This window comes from Kogia breviceps, chromosome 10 (genome assembly GCF_026419965.1).
Source record: "Kogia breviceps isolate mKogBre1 chromosome 10, mKogBre1 haplotype 1, whole genome shotgun sequence".
NCBI lineage: Eukaryota > Metazoa > Chordata > Mammalia > Artiodactyla > Physeteridae > Kogia > Kogia breviceps.
The window spans coordinates 88523246-88537102 of NC_081319.1; positions in this window are offsets into that span (position 1 = coordinate 88523246).

The following is a 13857-nucleotide window of genomic DNA, read 5'->3' on the forward strand; positions in this document are numbered from 1 at the left end:
GAACCTTCTCACTTCTGTCAGCGTTGGGCACTTTCAGTGTCTCCCCTCGCCCCCGATCCCAAGGTCATTTAGACTTACATGGGTGAGATGGAAGAATGATGGAGAAAATGAATTAAATGATGATATTCAAGAAAAACACACAAATGCACGAAGGCAAGAACATACTAGAAAATTACCTGTGAACACCTCAGAAAAATGTGTGTAGGTGTGGGCAGGTTAGCATATAAATACAACGACCCCTGCTTCAGGAGACTTTCTGCAGACCCCTGGTAAGTGGCATAATGCTGAAAATTATTACTAAAATAGTTAATATTTGCACAGCCATTCTACACATAATAACATCCAATATTTACATGGTGTTTACTATGTCCCAGGCGTTGCTTTTAGTATTGTACATATATATATATTCATTATATGCATATTAAATCCTCACATCAGCCCTATGTGTGGGGGTTATTCTTTATTATTCCAATTTTACAAATGAGGGGGCTGAGGCATAGAGAGAAGTGACCTGCCCCCATGGTGATACAGGCTCACAATTGCTCATCACGGGTCCCACAGCTGCTAAATGGTGGAGGGGCACTGGAATCTACAAGGTTATCTCCTGGAGAGGATTTAGGGTATAAGTGATATTTTGCTTTAAAAAACTAAGAAACAACTCTGTTTTTATTAAACAGTGGATATTTCAAAGCAAATGTCGAGCAAATGCTTCGAGGAGAACCAAAAGATGGCTGTGTCTTCCATGTTCCTCTGGTTCGCAGCTCAGGTCCCAGTTTCAACACCACTTAAGTCTGTAGGTGCCACTTATGTCTTTCTCCCTTCCCAGTCTTCATGAAAGTGTATCTTTCAGGAGTTTTGACATGTGGCTTGGTAGCTTGCTTTTTTTCCATATTCAGTGTGTGGATCTGGTGAAGATTTATTTATTCTTAGATTGTGACATGGCTACTGTGTTTTCCTATCCTTGAAAGTCCAAAAGAATCAGCACATGTGGAAAAATTCAGGGGCTCAGAGTTGTACATCTTTGGGAAGGGCGTGGCTGACTTCTTGTTGGTTTCTGCTAAGTGTGATGGTCTCTTTTGACAGTGCACGAAGAATCTATCATCCATTAATCCAGAGAGTTAGTCTAAATAGGGCTTGGAATCAGACGGACCTGGGTTTAATCCTGGCTTCTCCAACCTCCTACTGTTTAACCTGGTCAAGTTGCTTCACCACTGTAGACCCCATTTTCTCCATCTAAAAACTGGTTATAGTAATATCTACTTCATATGGTAGTTATGAGAATTAAATAAAATTATATTTCTAAAGCATTTATCACAGTGTTTGGTTCTTAGAAATTACTCAATAAATGTTAGCCATGGTGATGATGATGATGTTGATGATTTAGTTAAACCTTTTGGGAGCCTATGAATATTTTCAGCTTGGAGTCTCAAGCCTTCTGAGTTTCCTAGGCACTATCCACTTGCTTCATCTCCTTTTACCAGATCTGTTTCCAACCTGTGGCATCTCTGGCCTTTCTGTAAGTTTCTGATGAAGTAACACAGGGATGGACATACCTATCCAGGAAGCTGGGGGGCAATACGGGTCTTCCAAATTCACTAGAGCATCTGCCTTTGGTTTTCTTTCTATCTGAAGTAACATGAATTAGTGAGAAAAAGTAAGATATGAGTTACACACCCCAAGATGTCCTTAAAATGTGAGTTATCACCATTATCTTGCATTTTACAAACCATAGTTTTTATTTATGAGTTTTGCAAACACTAGGGACCAGAGAAGATCACTTTGAAGCAGTTAAGTTTTCACTTCAAACACACTGCACATTTTCCCTGAGTTATATTACATAGAAATATTTACCAGCGAATGTCTTATTAATTCGTTATTCAACACATTTATTTAGTGTCTGCCATTTTAGAGCACAAAGGGTGAGATACAAACAGAAGCATTTTGGAAAGTCACAGAGAAGAGAGGTCAGGAGAGATTGCCAATTCCTGAGTTGTTTTCCAGAGGGATGCTGTTCCCCTTCCAAGTTCATTTCTCATCACACTGAACATATTCGGTGTTTTTCAAACACAGCTTGTACTTTATTCCTTCCCTTTATTTACTTCAGTGGTTCTCTATGCTTCTTCCCTCATATCTATGTCTCCAAGTGCTGGCCATTTGGTCCTAGCATGGCGAGTATCTTTTCCATAAAGCCTTCTTTGATATGCTTGAATATGATTCATTGTTCTTTATTTTGAATATATATATGTACATATACATATATATGAATATATCTATCCTTACCTGTCTTGTACTGCCACTTTTATTTTTGCCTTTTATTGGCATTATTTATATATCTATTTACTCTCCCTTGTTAGGCTTGTAAACATTGTGAAGGAAGGATTTACCTACAATTCACTGTGTAATCTATACAATGACTAGTACATCACTTTGTAAAATTTAAGCGCTCATTTATGGTAAATGAATAAATTAGTAAATGAATGATGGGATCTGGAGAGACAGGTGGATAAGTTTTGGATAAAAGGAAGAGAGAAGAGAGTATTATGACAGGCTTAGGGAATAAAAAAGCACAAGATTCAGCTTGCAGGCTCAGTTCTCAGATTTGTTCCTGGAATTTAGGGTCCCTAAGAGGAGGATGGAGAAGGGACTCCATGTTAGTCATTTACTCACTGTTGAGAGGCAGAGCCTTCAGCCACTGGACACTTTGGTGGTGGCCTCGATTGCTCCTGGGATTACTGCAGCCTGGTCAGCGTCTGCCTGCCTGGCTATGAGCTTGCCATGCCAAGGCCGCAGTGTTCTGTACCAGGCAGTAGCTTGTGATTAGTATGCTGTCTGTGTTCCTGGATAGAACAGATGTCTGTCTGCTTTTTTCTGCTTCATGATGGTGGCAGGTTCCCAATGATCAAGATCCAATTTCACATTTTCTGAAATCCTGGGCTGAGGAATTCTGTTTGGTCAGTTCTGAGGCCCAGCCTCCCTCTTTGCAGGAAATCTTTGCTTTGCAGGTTAGTGTGGACAGAGGGTGCAGCGGGCAGAAGTGACAGCGGCACTTAGCCTTGATCGGGTGGAGCAGGTGACTGGAGGGGGTACATTTTCCTCTTTCAGATGTTACACTGTTAGCATACAGTCACACTGTGGAGATATTGTGCATTTGGTTCCAGCCTACCACAACAAAGCAAATATTGCAATAATGGGAATCATATGAATTCTTTGGTTTCTCAGTGCATACAAAAGTTACTGTAATTTATTAAGTATATTATACTGTAATGTATTAAGTGTGCAATATCATTATATCTAAAATATGTACATACCTTAATTTAAAAATGCTTTATTGCTGAAAAGTCCTAGCCATCATTTGAGCCTTCAGCAAGTTATAAGCTTTTGTAATAGTAATGTCAAAGATCACTGATAACAGATCACCATAACACATATAATAATAATGAAAAAGTTTGAAATATAGCAAGAATTACCAAAATGTGATACAGAGACACCAAGTGAGCAAATGTTGTTGGAAAATGGTGCTGATAGACTTGCTTGATGCGGGGTGGCCACAGACCTTCAGTTTGTAAAAAATGTAATGTCTGTGAAGCGCAATAAAGCGAAGTATAACAAAATGAGAGGTATACCGATATACAAACACAACTAACTTTTGTGTGTTAATTTTGTCTCCTAAAACTTTACTGAATTTACTGATTAGTTCTAACTTTTTTTTTTTTTTGATGGAGTATTTAGGACTTTATATAAGATCATATCATTCAGAAACAAAGACAACTTTACTTCTTCCTTTCCAATTTGGATACCCTTTCTCCCTCCCTCCCTCCCTCCCTCCCTCCTTCCCTCCTTCCCTCCCTCCCCCCCCTTCCTTCCTCCCTTCCCTGATTATTTTGGCTAAGACTTCCAGTACTACATAGATTAGAAGTGGTGAGTGGGCACCCTTGTCTTATTCCTGATCTTAGAGGAAAAGCTTTCAACCTTTCACCATTGAGTATGATGTTAGCTTTGGGCTTGTCATGTATGGCCTTTATCATGCTGAGGTACATTCCTTCTGTACCTAATTTGTTGAAATTTTTATCATGAAATGATGTTGAATTTTGTCAAAAGCTTTTTCTGCATCTATTGAGATGATCATATGATTTTTGTCTTTTATTCTGTTGATGTTGTACATCACATTTATTGATTTGCATTTGTTGAACCATTCTTGAGTCCCAGTGCTAACAATCCCACTTGATCAATTTGTATGATCCTTTTAATGTGCTGTTGAATTTAGTTTGGTAATATTTTATTGAGAATTTTTGCATCTCTATGCATCAGAGATATTGGTCCGTAATTTTTTTCTTGTGCTTTGGAATCAGGGTAATGCTGGCCTCATAGAATGAGTTTGGGAGTGTTCTCTTCAATTTTTTGAACTGTTTGAGAAGGACTGGTGTTAATTCTTTAAAAGCTTGGTAGAATTCACCAGTGAAACCATCTGGTCATGGACTTTTCTTTGTTGGGAAGTTTTTGAACACTAATTCAATCTTACTCATATTGGTCTGTTCAGGTTTTCTATTTCTTCATGATTCAGTCTTAGTAAGTTTTATGTTTCTAGGAATTTATCCATTTATTCTGGGTTGTCCAATTTGTTGGCTTATAATTGTTCACAGTAGTCTCTTAAGATCCTTTGTATTTCTGCTGTATTCGTTGTAATGTCTCCTCTTTAACTTTTGATCTTATTTACTTGAGTCTTCTCTTTTTTTTTCTTGATTATTCTAGGTAAAGTTTTGTCAATTTTGTTTATCTTTTCAAAAACCACCTCTTAGTTTTGTTGATCTTTTCTGTTTTTTGTTGTTGTTGTTTCTATTTTATTTATTCTGCTATGATCTTTATTTCCTTCCTTCTGCTAACTTCGGTCTTATTTTGTCATTCTTTTTCTATTCTTCGAGATAACTAAGTTGTTTATATGAGATCTTTCTTTTTTCTTAATGTAAGCATTTATCACTATAACCTTCTTTTTTAGAACTGCTTTTGCTGCATTCCACAGTTTTTGTTATGTTGTTTCCATTTTTTTTTGTTTCAAGGTATTTTTTGATTTTCCTTTTTGTTTTCTTCTTTGACTCGTATTTTCAGAAGTGTGATACTTACTTTCCATATATTTTTGCATTTTCAAGCTTTTCTCTTGATTTCTAGTTTCATATTTATTATTATGATTAATAATTTAATAATAATATTAAATTATTGATTTCTAGTTTTATAACATTTCAGTCAGAAAAGATACTTGGTATGATTTCAGTCTTCCTAAATTTCCAAGACTTTTTTTGTGGTCTAGCATATGATCTATCCTGGAGAATGTTCCATGTGTGCTTGAAAAGAATGTGTAGTCTGCTGTTTTTGGGTAGAATGTTCTGTACATGTCTGTTAGGTTTATCTGGTCTAAAGTATAGTTTAAGTCTATTGTTTCCTTATTGCTTTTGCTCTGGTTGATCTACCCATTGATGAAAGTGGGGTATGGAAGTCCCCTACTATTATTGTATTGTTGTTTATACTCCTTTCAGATCTGTTACCATTTGCTTAAAATATGTAGGTACTCTGATGTTGGGTGCATGTATACTTAAGATTGTTGTATCTTTTTAATGAATTGATCCCTCATCAACGTATAATGACCTTCTTTGTCTCTTGTTAGAGTTCTTGACTTAACAGCTATTTAGTCTAATAAAAGTATAGCTACTCCTGCTTTCTTTTGGTTTCCACTTGTCTGGAATATCTTTTACCATCCCTTCACTTTGAGCCTATGTGTGTCCTTAAAGCCGAAGTGAGTCTCTTGCAGGCATCATAGAGTTGGATCTTATTTTTGAATGCATCCAGACACTTGCTGTCTTTTGAGAGACAGTTCAATCTGTTTACATTTAGAGTAATTATTGGAAAGTAAGGACTAACTAATGCCATCTTATTATTTTCTGGCTGTTTTGTATTCCCTCATTCACTTCTTGCTTTCATGCTGCATTCCTTTGTGAATTGATAATTTTCCAGAGTGGTATGCTTTGATTCCCTTCTCTGTATTTTTGTGAATCTACTATACATTTTTGCTTTGTGGTTGTCATGAGGCTTACATAAAACATTTTATAGATATAATAGTCTATTACATGCTGATAATGTCATTCTGATTATACACAAAATCTATCCTTTGCCTCCTCTCCTTGTATGTCCTATTTCCCCTCCTATTTCATGTCACAATTTACCTCTTTTTTGTATTGTGTATTCATTAACAACTTAGTATAGCTATAGTTATTTGTAACACTTTTGTCTGTTAACCTTTATACTAGAGTTAAGTGGTTAACACTCCACCATACTACATTATTATAGTTTTCTGACTATTTACTTACCTTTACCAGTGTGTTTTATATTTTCATGTTATCAATTAGTGTCCTTCCATTTCAGCTTGAAGAGCTCCTTCAGCATTTCTTGTAAAGTAGGTCTGCGGGTGACAAATTTTCCCAGGTTTTGTTTGTCTGGGAATGTTTTTAATCGCTTTAATGTTTCTGAAGGACAGCTTTGCCAGGTAAGGTATTCTTGGTTGGCAATTTCTTTCAACACTTTGACTATATTATCCCATCTCTCTTGTCCTGTAAGATTTCTGCTGAAAAATTTCCTGATAGCCTTATGGGGGTTCCCCTGTAAGCTTTATTTCTCTTGCTGCTTTTAAGATTCTTTGTCTTTGATTGTTGATAGTTCCATTATAATGTGTCTTGGAGAGGATCTCTGTAAGTTGATTTTATTTGGTGAGCTTTGAGCTTCATGAATTTGGATATCCAAATCTGTCTCAGATTTGGGAGGTTCTCAGCTATTATTTCTTCAAGTGTGCTTTCTGCCCCCCCCCTTCCTCTCCTCTCCTCTCCTTCTAGACTACCATTTTCAGTGTTTTGGAGAAGAAGTCAAGGGGAGGATCTTAAAGGAGTAGCCAGAAACTTTGTTATTGCTTGATTTTATTTGGGTCCCCAAAGTAACTGATTTGTGGGACATAGAAATTAAGCTGTGTGTTGCAATGCGTGGTTTGTGGGCTTTCCCTACAGATTACACCTCTCCTGCCCCACCTCATCCTACTCCTCCCCTACACTGGCCTCACACTCCCACCTAACTCTGTTGTTCGCTGCCTTCTGGACACGTCCAGCTCCACTTTCATGGACATGCAGCCAGTGCAATTACACAGGACTCTGTGCTTGAAAGCTGCTCTGTGGTTGCCATCTTGAACTTCTTAATAATTTTATATTTTGATTTGTGTTTTGTAAGTGAAGTCTCATGGGAAAATGGAGCATGTGCTGGGGGTTTGGAGCCTTAGTTTACATGTGGTCCCACCTCCTGCTGCTTCCCCACCCACCTTCCCAGGACAGATTCCAGCCACTCATTCAGCTCTCTCTGGCCTGGGCTTGGTGGGGACACTGGGAGAATTGAGGTCATATGTATATAAATGGGGCCCTGGACTCCTATGAGGGTATGTACTTGGCTCTGTGATTATCTTGTGCTCAAGGGAGCACAACATTAAATAGCAAATAACACATGACCGGTTGGGAGAGAGATTCCACAGAAAGGAAGAAGACTTTTTCCTGCTTTTTGGACCAGAGGCTCTTCACTTTTATTTTATACCAGGTTCTGCAACTTATGTAGCCAACACAGAACATACCAAAGATCTGCTCCTAAGCCATTCTGTGATTTCATTTTCATGCTCAGAGTGACCTCCCAAAACTCTGCTTATTCAGCTCCTTCTTATTTTTTCAACATTGAGGTCTGGTTCAACTTCTTTTAAAAAGTCCAGTCACTGAGAACTCATTGCTGTGAATTCTGTTCTGTAGAACTCAGTTTATCATATGCTAAATTAGCATCAGTGTATTGGGGAGAGCAGTAAGACATTTGTTTCTTGTCAGAGCCCTGTAAGTCACTATTTTATGCTCGTGGTGATATTCAAAACATTAATAACTGGTTCAGCAGGAGCATGGAACAATCCAGATGGATGTCAGCGGTAGAACTAGCAGTGTCTTGGAAGTCCCCTGCTCTGCTGGTTATCACTTTTGTAGATGCTGGATGAGGGACCCAAGAGATTCCAAGGGATATTCTGGAACAGCTGGAACAGCAGGAGGCCACTTGGGATCAGTAGCTACTTACGAACTCACACAGATGTGTTTCAATATTCTGGCATCCTGTAAGGTCGTACTGGAGCTTCCCAGTTGAACATCAGCCCTGATAGTGTGACCCTGGACAAGATATTTAATAGTTTCTCTAGTTCTCACTTCTTTAAACTGTCAAATGAGCAGGTTACAATGAATGATTCACTCCTCAAATATATATTACCTGTTACGGCCAATGCTCTGTACTAGGTTATGTTGAGATTCACAGATATGTAAGATTCTGTCTCCTAGAGGCTTCTAATTTAATCAGGCTCTGGAAATAAGACACGTACATAAATAATTATGATGCAAGGTAGAAGGCACCCTAGGAGAGAAATAGATTAGCTGCTGTTGGAGTTAAAAGAGCTGAGAAATTACTTCTGATACATGGATAAATGGAATAGATCTGGGAAGCCTTTGAGAAAAGTATGGTCAATGACCTGGATCTTTTTTTTTTTTTTAACATGGAGTATAATTGCTTTACAATGGTGTGATAGTTTCTGCTTTATAACAAAGTGAATCAACTATACATATACACATATCCCCATATCTCCTCCCTCTTGCGTCTCCCTCCCACCCTCCCTATCCCACCCCTCTAGGTGGTCACAAAGCACGGAGCTGATCTCCCTGTGCTCTGTGGCTGCTTCCCACTAGCTATCTGTTTTACATTTGATAGTGTATATATGTCCATGCCACTCTCTCACTTCGTCCCAGCTTATCCTTCCCTGTCCCCATGTCCATTCTCTACGTCTGCGAATGACCTGGATCTTGAAACATAAGTGAGATCTGTAAACTCATGACTATAGGGAGGAAATTCAGAGATGGGACTGGTGAGATGCCCACTGTGGACCCTCATAGCTCTAGAAATGTAAGTTTTTTTACTTCTGGGTTCTTTTTTTTTTTTTTTTTTCTGTGTATGTCCTACCTCTTCCAATTTGATTTGAAGCTTCTCAAATTTTTATAATTCCTGTTCCTAGCACATGCTCAATAAATGCTTGGCAATCATGATGATAGCTGCCTTCTGAAGTTTTTTATGTTCTCTAGGTTGAAGCTGGATGACTTTCCTCTTTGTTGTCATGGCAAATATAAATACCATCAGTAACAATATTAGTGTATTTATACTATTTTGTAAGATGAATGGAGTAGATCAAAGAATTTGATGATGTCCCTGCCTCTTGTGGAGTAAGTGACTATGAATTTCTTCCATTCTGGGTTCTAATAGTATAACCTGGTAGTCTAATGAATGCTTTGAATTCTTGAAGAAATGGAAGCATGATTTTATAATGTAAAATGACTAAGTATGCGCAATAGCTTCTTTCTCCTAGCTTACCTTGGGTCCAGCTTTGCCGGTTTCATGCACAAGCCCTAAAAAATTCCATCTAACTAAATGGCAGACCGCGTATGAAGTAGCTTCTCTAAGTTCCAGAGGAATCAGTGCCAAAGCCTTTCTCTGTTTTAAATTGCTGTCATGGAGACAAAGAAGCATAAGCTGGGTTTTTCTCAGCAGGTATCCAAGTACCTGGGTAGAGTACTTCGTTCTCCAAAATATTCAGACAATGAAAATATAAAACCTATTTCACAATAAATAGCAATTCAGTTAGATTGGGGGGACTAGTCAAGAGTCAGTAATATTAAAGTTTAATGGGGACACATTTTTTTTTTGCAGTACGCAGGCCTCTCAGTGTTGTGGCCTCTCCTGTTGCGCAGAGCACAGGCTCCGGACACGCAGGCTCAGCGGCCATGGCTCACGGGCCCAGCCGCTCTGCGGCATGTGGGATCTTCCCGGACCGGGGCACGAACCCGTATCCCCTGCATCGGCAGGCGGACTCTCAACCACTGCGCCACCAGGGAAGCCCGGGACACATTTTAAAGAGGAGGTCATCAGTGATGCCAAGAGGGACTTTTTAAGAGTTCATCACTAGCTAGTGACAAAACTTTAACTAAGACCCACACCTCCTGATTCATAGTCTTCTTCTATTTCCACTGCTTCCTGGTGTGGTGTCTGATTCATTTATGCCACACTGAAGGAAGAGGGGGTGTCATTAGTCATCTTTTGCCCAAGGTCCCCTTGAACCTGATGTGATAACAACAGTACAGGAGAGTTATGTTTCACTATTATGATGCCCATATGCCCACCAAGACCATAATGGAGAGATAGGACTTTGGAGGAATGTTTCTTCTATTAGGAAGCAGCAAATTTGAAGAGCAGTGTGATTTGCACAAGTTAGAAACAGTGTTGTTAACTTGGCCTGTCAGAAATAATGCATGTGGATATATAATGCAATCCAGACAGGGTCCTCTGATTTCACAGGCTCAGAACTTGAACACTCTAATTTTGAAATAATGAAGAAAGAGTATTGTGATTTCTTAAAAATGCCTTGAAATTGTATCAACCTAATTTTCCCAGTACTGAGGAGTTATTTCAGCTGCTGTAACTACCATTCCACCTTTTGCCACATGGCTCAGAATGTGGACATAAGGGCCACATCTTTGGGAGGGTTATTTAAATAGTCTTACAGTTGCCTAGTCAAATATGAGTCAAAGTAATATTGCTGTATGCTGCCTAGAACCTTGACATTAGAGTGAATGTTAGAGGCCTGTTTATCCTTCTACGAAATTTAGGTATCTTTAAGTGGTGGCTTCTAGAAATCCATCTAAACCTCGGATTCATCCCTTCTAGACCTAAGATTCTGTGCTCTTTAACATCTTTTAATTAATTCTCCTTTATTCTCAGTTCTAATTTTCCTTCCTTGCACTAATATTTTCCTTTTTAGGTCTTCCTTTTCACATTTATTCTTTCTGCCTATTAACCCACTTCCTTCTACTATCCTTCCACTCAAGGTTAGCTTAACTCAATTTGAAAGCATTTATTAAACAACAGTCTATAAATCGTTTATGCAGATTGTGTGGAAAGATATTAAGGAATTAAAGATGCAATCTCTAGCTTATCCTATAAGATCAGAGCTAAGGCAAACTACATTAAACATCCATATAACATTTCTGAAGCAATGGATGATCTACTGTAGGGGTGGGATTAACGCAGATACTGAATCTTAACAAAGTGCCCCCAATTCTGTAGATACTCAATATGCTTGCTGAATGAGAGAAAGACTGGTTGGATTGAAAGTAAGGAAGAAACCATAGTACAATGATTGTGCTCATTATTGGTGAAGGGCTAATTTGGAAAAACACTTTGCAGCTTTTTGCAAGTTTCCATTGGGTCCTCTCTCCATCTTAATCTCCAGCCATACCAGGCTAATTACAGTTTTCCAAAGACTTGCTTGTGTACCATCTTGTGCTAGTTCCTGAATCATTTCCCCTTCCCATTTGATGAAATTATAGTCACCTTTCAAGGCTCAATTAAAAGGTCACCTCATACGAGAGACCTTGTCTAAACTGCTCCAACTACTACTCCATAAGGGTATCCTGATTATTTCTGTACCTCTCTCTACATGTCCTTCCATCCTGTGCCAATTGGGGGCTGAAGATGTTCAGATTAAGCTTTTGACAATCTTTCAAAAACAAAAACAAAAACAACATTGACTATATTGAGCATGTACCATACAAGGTACAAGCTAGGAAGATACACAATTAGATAAATCATGACCCTGAACTTAAGAGCTCATAGTCTGGTATGGAAACCCATCCATACATGTACATAAAACCATGCTTGTACATAAAACAACACATAAAGGCTATAAGGGAATCAGGGTTTATACTTGATAGCTACTTTAAGTAGTCCCAATTTGAGACTCATTATTTTGGGATTAAAAAAGATAATAGGTTACTTGTGAAAAATTATACAGTAATGACTGCAGATTATATTTAGAAATCTCTACATATTAGCAACGTGAATAGTTTGAAGCTACTCAGTAAGCAACTGATGCCATAAAGTGTGTCCTGTAAAATGATCATGCCCTGCCCCCCTATTAACAGCCTTGCCCTGTGGCCAGCTTCCTCTGGAGAGGGAGAGAGTCTGAGGCTTGCTGTAGATGGGGAGAGGCATGGAGGGAGAAGGGCAAGTCTGCAGATTCTCATGCCTGTGAATTCCCACCTCACAGTGTGGGATTTTGAGAATGGAGGGCTTGGGTGAGGAAGGAAAGGGACAGGAGGGAATATGCATCTTGCCCAGTTGGACCCATCTTAAACTCCAAGGAAGGTCATCCAAAAGCTTGACAACAGTAAGAGTCCGATCAGGCAATGTATGCAATGTTTAGTGTTCCTAAGCTATTGTACTAATTCTGTAGTCCTGGGACAGGAAATGTGTTTGAAATACTAGGAGTAATTGAAGCTAAATAATTTTGCATTAAATCTGTTCTGTGCCAAAGAAGCAGCTCAGGTCAGTGGCCAGACCAACTGTTGGAAGGGAACTAAGGGGCAACGGCGGGGAGATTTTTCACCCTCAGAGCATTGAGTTCCTGTTCTGAGTAGAGCAAAGGAGACTCAAGGGGACTGGCCAAGGGCTCGGTCCTGGAGCACCCAGAGCTGACTAATTCTCAACCTCAAGAATTACCTTTTCTGGAAGTGTGTGAACAGATAAGTCACATAAGGAACTAAGAGGGCCAGTAAACATATAGTGAAAAATACTAACTCACTAGTTAGCGAATAACTAACTAGTGAGTTAGTATTTTTCTTTTGTTCTTCCATTTAACAGTATATGGTGAGTTTATTAGTTCCCTAGGGCTGCTGTAACAAAGTACCATAAACTGGGTAGCATAAAGCAATAGAAATTTATTCTTTTTACAGTTTTGTAGGCTGTAGATCCAAAATCAAGGTGTCAGCAGGGCCGTGCTCCCTCTGTGACTCTGGATAGAATCCTTCCTTGGCTCTTCCTAGTTTCTGGTGATGGCTGGCAAGCCTTGGCTTGCAGCTGTATCACTCTCATCTCTGCCTCTCTCATCATATAACATTGCCCCACTGGTATTTTCCTCTTCTTATGAAGACACTTATAATGACTGGAGCCCTCCTTAATTGATCTGAACTCAACTTGATTACATTACATCTGCAGTGACCTTATTTCCACACAAGGTCATATTCACAGGTACTGGGGGCTTAGAACATATCTTTTTCTGGACACAGTTCAAGCTGTAACAGTATCATATTCTGTCATTGTTTTTTTAAAATCTGAGCAACAGGTAAGCAGCTGGACCTTCTTTTTTTTTTTTGGCCGTGCCACAGGGCATGCGGGATCTTAGTTCCCTGACCACCAGCAGGGATCAAACCCGTGCCCCCTGCGGTGGAAGCGTGGAGTCCTAACCACTGGACTGCCAGGGATTTCCAAGGACCTTTTAATATTAGCTTGAGAGCTCCTCATGGGCCAGACCTGTGCTATGCTCATTTTTATATACTCAGCATTAGGACAGTGATGTACACGTGTTGATGTCCCCAAACAGAAACTTCTGTGTTGGCCTTTTTCGGAATATTACTTGGAGACTCTAGAAGACAGCTCATGTAGAGACTACTGGAAGGGGCCACCCAGTTTCCTTTTACCTTAGCAATACTCAGCCAGCTCTCCCTCCCTCCTCACTGCCCCCTGCAACCCTCTGGCTGTCTGCATTACTATGTATCTAAGTGCCATGGGCGGCCTCCACCAATCCTTGCAGGCTATCCCCATGTGAGCTCATTAGAATTCTGGCAGGCTGGTGAGGAGTATGCCACAGCTGCTCTTTTTTTCTTTTGTGGAAAGAAACAGAAAGCAGAGGCAGTTTTGCTGGGGAGACGCTCG